Consider the following 8,062-nt stretch of genomic DNA (forward strand, 5'->3'; position numbering starts at 1 on the left):
GCATTTATACTTTTTCCATTACTAATGCACTATGGTCAGCAATCATTGGTTCAACTACACTGGTATTATAGTCCTAGATATTGAGGTTAGTGATAACTGTGTCTAGGCAGCCATCACCTCTTGTTGGCAGTCAGTTTGCAACAAACAGCCCATAGCTATCTATCAATGTCATGAAAGGACTCTCTCTTTAGTGCTTCCATCACCTGTATGTATGTTGAAATCTCCACACAGTGCAATTTTAGTTTCAAGACATGTCAGGTAGGACAAACATGTTTCCATTTGTGCGATAAAGTTTTCAAAATTACCATCTGGTGAGTGGTACACAGAGACAATAATAATGTCAATATCTGTTAACACTAGTGAAGCTAATTCTAGATCTAGGTCTGTGGAAAAGTTTTTTTAAGTCTATTTCCTTTAGACTAAGAGTCTTGCTTGCATGTACAGATACACCACCATGAATTGTAGTAGTTCAATACCATGAATTTACCATGTCCAAATATTCAGTGGCTCTGTAATAGTCACCTTCTGCTTCATCTAACCAGTGTTCACAGATACATAAAACATCTGGTTTGACTTCTTCTACAAAGAATGATAGAATGCCCACCTTGGTTCTTAAACACTGTATATTAACAACTGCTATAACTATGGGCATATAACTATCATCTCTACTGTTACTTCTGTGAGATATTATGGGGCCTTGGGTTTTTATTTCAGGCACTATTTTACTGGGGCACTGGTCGATCTCCGGAATAAAAAATGCTTGTTAACAATATTCTTTGGCCATAGTGTTGTGTCCATCACCTTGTCCTTTAGATGGAAGTCCAAACCAATCTTGAAGCTGCTGTTCACACCCTGTGTTTCCAGTTTTTCTACATGAAAGTTGCTATATCCTGGAAAGATTTTCTCAAGGAATTTGGTTCCATTTTCAGTTGTGCCGTTTTTCACTTTTCCTAAATGAAACCATGCTCTTTTCTCGCCATATCATTCCTTGTTCGTCACCAGTGCCTATTATCTGATATTTTCTTTCTCTAGTACTTGAATTTCTGACTGATGTTATGGCAGATGCTTGAGGTCTTTCTTCCTCTACACTTTTCTTTAGTGCAGTTGCATACAGCATTTTTGGCTGTACAGATGCATTCTGCTTCGTTTTGTGTATGTTGTTGGTTTGTTGTTTTCGTGTTGTGAATGATATTTGCTGATCCGTAGATCGAAAAGTTCTTTTCCTACACTGTACATCACGCCAATTTGTAGCTGTATTGGGTGAAGGTTTCTCATCTGAAGGTCTGGCTAAGATATTGGGACTGGATTCATTTATACTGGCTCCAGTTTTCGAATTGTTCAAAGAAGTATTGCTAACATATCGATCTTCTGTCGCTTCATGGACTGTACGCTCTTTATTGGTAGGCCTATTTGTTTGTTCTGATTTTTTACATGCATCTGCTGTTGTTGAAATGTTTTCTTGCCCTGTTTTTGTTTTGTAAGAGGAAATACTGCTAGTATTCACACAGAGATTCTGGTTTACACTGTGGGTTATTGATTCACTATCGTTTATTTGTTCCAACTCGCCTATTGTGGTTAAATTTTTTTTTTCGTTTGCACACTCAGTTTGTTTTTCAAATAATACAGGAGGTTGTGATGAACTTACATTCAAATTTCGAATAAATGGAGCAGGGCCGTGTGTTACAGGCTCAGTAGTCAACCCTAAATTTGCTATTAGACATTAGACATTTGGAGTGCCCTTCTCTGTATAACATTCTTGAGAGGAGTATTTTGCTGGATTATTCAATGGAAAGGGGAGAAGTAACAAGGTAGCCTTGAATGAGGAAGAAAAGGAACTGGATTTGGAATCGGAATTTGAAAAGGAAGCTGAACCACCAGAATTAGAGGATGTGAAGAATGCAATAAAAAACTTAAAGAATAATAAAACATCCAGATGTTAACAGCTCCTGCTGAAGATGATCATGCAAACAAATGTTTTAATAATAAAACAGCTTGAGAAGATGGCACAGAGGCCGAATTATTAAAATTTGGGATGAAAAAGATGGAGACAGTGCCTGAGTAATTAATTAAGGACATATACATTATGGAAGAAATGGCAACGGTTTGGCATATAGGAATAATATGCCCATTACATAAGTAACTCAGAGTCCAACCATTTCTGCAGAACTGCTCTCTTACAATATATAAGGTGTTTAGATTTCAGTCTCTCAACTAGAATTGTGGGTGGAAAGAATACTGGGAGATTATCAGACTGGATTTAGGAGAAATAGATCCGCCATTGACCAGATAGTTTTATAGAGACAAGTTCTAGAGAACTTTTATTAGTATGACAAACAGCTGCATCAGTTGTACATTGACTTTAAACATGCTTACAACGTTCTACAGCAGAACAAGATTCCTTAAAGTATGAAAGGTTTTCAGTTTGTAAGCTCAGAATGGAACAAGTGTTGTCAGGAGAGTTAGATGTAGGGAGAGGGCTGCAGCAAAGAGATGTGATCTCTGTGCTTCTCTTTGACTTAGCTTCAGAAAAGGTAATTCAGCAAATGCCAAAAAAAAACAGGAGGAAAAATATTTATCCAGCAGATCCAGATGGTGGCATACACTACTGATGTAGCATTAATTGCAAGGAATGTCTGGGCTTAGAGCCAAGAGCAACATCACACAGCCGCTACCGTCACAGCCACTAGTCTGATGGTAGCAGCTGTGTGATGTCGCTCTTGGCCCTAAGTGACCTTGCGGCTGTCATTGTATTCCATGGAATATTTTATACAGTTGATAGACATGTTCTACTTTTACTTTTTAGTTTTTATTCCTGTAGCATTTCTATTTGACAAGAGCACTTTTGCTCAGACATTTATACCCATGGTGTGATTACACGTAATTTTTTATTCTGATGAAGATTGCCCTAGTGCAACTGAAACCATGGTCAATTGATAAAAAATTTTGTGCAACTGATGTGGCACAAAACATTACAAAGCCTTCCTTGAAGATATTTGTCTGGAACATGGCCTTGTATGGAAGGGAAATGTGGGTTATAAGATGCTCAGACAAGATGAGAATACAAGTCCTTGATACGTTGTGCCATAGAGGAACGCTGATGATTATATAGATAGACTGGCTAACTAATTAGGGTGTACTGAATTGAACTGGGGAGGAAAGAAATTTATAACACAAGTAGACGAAAAGAAGGGATTGGTCTATCGGACTCATCTTGATATGTGAAGATATAAGGTAATAAAGCTAAATGTGAGGCTAAAATTTCTCGAGACAGTCCAAAACTTGACCACAGCAACAATTTTCAAATGGATGCAGGTTGCAGCATTTATGCTGTGACAGAGAGACTTGCACCTAAGCAAGGACAACTGCAACAAATCAATCTTTGAAATGAAGATTATGACAACAACAACAGCCACCCCTTTCCTTGGCTTTTGTAGAGAAGAAGAGAAGCAATAGCATATTTGAGCTTCAAATTAATTTTATAGGAGCAGTCCTTTAGCTTGATTGGAAGATCAGTGAAACAGAAATGAAAGAGGTGAATTTGTGTCTTGGTGCAGCATCCACCTCCAGAACAGGGATCTATGTTTTAAATATAAGCGTGTTGGCTATTCCAGGCCAGCACTATTTGTTCTAGCCTCAGAACTAGCAAACATAGCGGTAGTTTATTTTACTGATTCTTCTTCCTCTTTTTCAGGTTAATACCACATCTACATACACATTTTAGAATTGAAAAGAAATATTATGGTGTGGAAGACCACAGACAAATTACATGTGAACCAGGTTCCCTCAACACCAATGGCAGGCAGTGTGGCGCAACAGTTCTGCCAGAAGAATTGAATTGAACTGAATTGAATTTTATTTGATCCTGTAAGATTACATTGTGTACAGTAAATGTACGTGTAATATAGGACATATCAAAGTGAAAGCCACTCGGTGTTACAAAATGATTCGAACCAAATGATGATAATCTTTACTCCATTGAGCTTATGCCATGCAGTGGGTTTGAGGTTTGCAGAGAAACTGACATCTTGGACCACAGTGTATTGTGCCCTGCTGTTATGTAGCTGCTGTTATCTGGAACACACTACAAAAATTCTCAGAATAATTAAGCGAATAGCAATCAAAACCATCCTAACCCACGACTTTGAGTAAGTTCCAAACAACAAAATGGCAGTGACAGCTTGGACCGAAGACTGCATGTGAAGTGTGAGCAACACTAGAGCCAGTGGACATGATCCAGTTTTTGACATTTACTTGGGATCAACATCAGTTGGCATGGAGATATGATTAAGTATCAACAAACCTTTCATATTGTTTAGAAACATTCTGTTGGACATCTTATTAATATGTTAAATTATAATCAAAGGATACCATAAAAGGCAAAACATCAAACACTTTTCAACTACCTAAAATTACTGAAAAATGCATAAATAACCATGGTGCAAATACACACCCTAGAAAATGACTTTTTGCTTACTCCAAAGGTTGGGAACTTCTCACTGCAATATAAAGATTTTTTTTTATTACTGTATAATAATTTGAGAAATTGAAAGAAAAATGAGGGCCATAGAGAAATTCTTCATTAATCACAAAACTGTAGCAATATAGAGAGGAATGTATTATTTCTTATATGCCAGGAAAGCCTCTGATCACATATCAGATACTTCTTAGATCTCATTTTTTGCCCTGTCTATGCAGCAGTACCATTTCACAACTTCATGAAATGAATCACTTTTTCTTTATAGCAATGTGCTCAATATCACGTTATTGAGCTACAGGTCTGCATTAACGCACAAACATTCAGCCTTATTTCAGAGCAAAGATTATTGAACGAGAAACAGCCTTGTCCTCCTGATTGCTCTAATTTTATTTTTACATAAAATAATGGGAAGATAACTGCTCACATACAGCAGATCAATGTTTGGAGCACAGTAAGGTACCAGAAAACAGCATTCACACTAGCTTTTGAGCAATAGCTCTTTTTCTAGCACAACTACACACATTCAAAAACACAACCACACTGATGTCCATGAAATTTTCTCCATGGGCTAGATAGATATAAGAGAAGCAACAAAGTTAATATGTAGGTTGTTGGTCAGGAAACTGTAAGGATAGGATAATTTTCTGTATTCTCCCAGCCTTTTTGTGCGTACATCATTACTTCATAGCTTCAACTGATTTCAGGGAAATAATTAATTATTTCTTTCAAGGTTTAAAAATTTATGCATTATCCTCTTATGTGCTCCAACAAGTGATGCTATTTATATGGTGCATGTTTTGTCTATAAATAGGTATAAGGGTGGTCATTACTGGCTGAAATTAACACACTGGTAATATTGAAAGAATATTCTAAAGAGATCCTTTGGCTTATTCATTAGTCACGCAGATGTAACATGTTTTTAAAACTGTACTTCCTCAGTGTACACTCTGAAGCAGAGCAGTTCAGTTTAACAATTAAATTTAGATTTTAAATGCAAATTTTGTAAATGAACCTTTCAACATTGATGTGGCACTCACAGACTACATATTTTCTATCTCAGTGTATTATTCTTAAGATATATTTTGGTTGACGGGCCACAGATGAGCTGTCCACCTTTGGCAGCATCTTTAGGCTGATGAATTCTTCTCTGGAAATCAGCCAAGTAGTAATATGTTTGTTTTGGAACACTGTTTCAACATATTTTTTACATCATCTTCCAACAACAAACTTTTCCATCAGTAGATGGAAAGTAAGGAACTATTTAAAATTAAGTTATTACTTGCTAATTTGCTGAGAAGAACTTGTCAGTGCAATTTGCTGAGAAAGCATGCATTCACACATCTTTGTGCTGGTAAGAAATAGGGAGACAAGTACTTGTTTCTCTGCTTGTCGTATTTGCCTGCTTGAGATTTTGAGGTGCACATCTCACAAACCACTTTTTTTTCTAAACCAAATTGTTCACAGGCTCAGATGTTTATATTCTGTGTATTTTAAATTTAATGCTGGATTACAAATTAAACCCATTTCATGTGTTTTTACAGACACAAGCAAGAGTGTAGTCCACAAATGACAAGGTTCCAACTTCCTGTCACAATTCAGCAGCCACTTTCAATTTGTTAATGAGATTCAGTTCCACACACAGCGTACTATGGAGTGAGAACATCTCTATCAGTTTACATAAAGATAAATTCATAAATAATCACAACCCTATAATGTGTAGCCTAAACATCTCAGCATCATATCTATAAATAAAAGTTCATTATTTTATTCAAAGCTGTACACATACCAAGGTTTCATAGCATGTATGGAAAACTGTGAGCACATTATTACTCACCACATAGCGTGATATGACTAACTTTATTATGACTTGCCTTCATAAGACTAGTGTCCCCATACAGCCAGTAAAAAGTAGGATGGATAGTGTTTGACATTTTGTTGATTTCGAAATCATTAAATATAGAGTAGTACCTGAATTGGAAGTCAGGAGTAGGTAGTGGCCGTAGGCTGTTGAGGAACGGTTTGAGGAAACGCTTGGATCAGTTTACGGAAATCTCAGAATATCTACATAAAGATGGCCAGACAGAAATTTGATAACCATCCTACCAGATACAAAAGATCGATAGGAAGATTAGGGTTTAACATCCAACAACAATACAGTCATTTAGAGATTGTTGTGAAAGATATCTCCCAGGAAGACAGTTGTGTAACCCTACCTCTGCGTAGCTGATGAATGATGACTGACGTAGCTGGAATAATTTATTAGCTAAACTGTTCAGAACAGAAAACTGTTTGGTGGTTTTTATAACTTGTTTTTCCACATGACATGGCAAGGGTGGATGCCACGTGTCTTCAAGGGAGAACAGAGTTTGCAGCATTATCACGAGTTCTAGAGCCTTCCATTTGTTCCCCAATTTGGCATCCCAACTTGGAGTAGCAAGGTGCACCATCAAGTAAGGAGTGCACCATGACCATGCTGACAAAGCCACACTGCAAACAAAAAAGGCCACAACTCTGTAAAATCATTCATTCGTGTAATGTCAGAGTCTGCTGCCAAACTGAACTAACAAGCAAAGTTTCCTGTTATTAACTGTTGTAAAGTTATACACTGGGATACAAGTATTTATCAGAAGAAGTAATACAGTGTATTCTTTTATAAAAAATTGAATTTACGTGAAGATTATAGGTTTGGTGAATATTGCATCTTTCACCCTTACATTAGGATGCAGAATAATTTTGTGCAGGAAATCCACAAAAGCTAAGAAGAAAAATATGGTTGAAATGAATGTACGGAGACATTAACATTTATGAAGATATAATATTGACAAATATTGCAGTTGTCATTAGCAATTAAACCAACAGCAGAGGATTTATGATGACATGTTTAAGTAATTATATACGAGGGTTGGAACTTAAATAGTGGTAGCTATTTGTTTACAACTGATACAAAAGAGTTACATGCTTTCACCTGTTACTGTCCTTCAAAGTAGTCACCAGCGTTGTGTAGAACCTGTTGCTAGCGATGTGGAAGGCATAGTATACCATTAGTAGAGCCTGTTCTGTTGATGGTGCGAATGGAGCAGTCTACTGCCTGTCATATCTCTGGAACAGTTCTGAAGCGAATGCCACAAAGTGATTCCTTCAGCTTCGGAATCAAATCAAAGTTACAAGGGAGTATGGTGGATGGTACAGTACTTCCCAGTCCCATCGACCAAACAGAACAGCCACAGCTTGCGCTGTATGCGCTTGCACATTGTCGTGCAAAGTGGTGGGCAGGTTGCGCAGAAAGTGTAACTGCTTCTTTCACAAAGCTGGTCGTAGGTGATGCTCCAAAAACGAACAGTAATATTGTACATTACGGTCTGCCATGGAGGAATGTAATGCATCAGGATAACATCATCACAGTTATACACACGAGTCACCATAACTTTAGACCGCTCCATTCGCACCATCAATAGAACAGGCTCTGCTAATGGTATACTAAGCCTTCCACATCACTGGCAAAGGGTTCTACGCAATGCTGGTGACTACTTTGAAGGGCAGTAACAGGTGCAAACATATAACTCTTTTGTATCGGTTGTGAATAAA

Source organism: Schistocerca americana, chromosome 2 (genome assembly GCF_021461395.2).
Source record: "Schistocerca americana isolate TAMUIC-IGC-003095 chromosome 2, iqSchAmer2.1, whole genome shotgun sequence".
NCBI classification, from domain to species: Eukaryota; Metazoa; Arthropoda; class Insecta; order Orthoptera; family Acrididae; genus Schistocerca; species Schistocerca americana.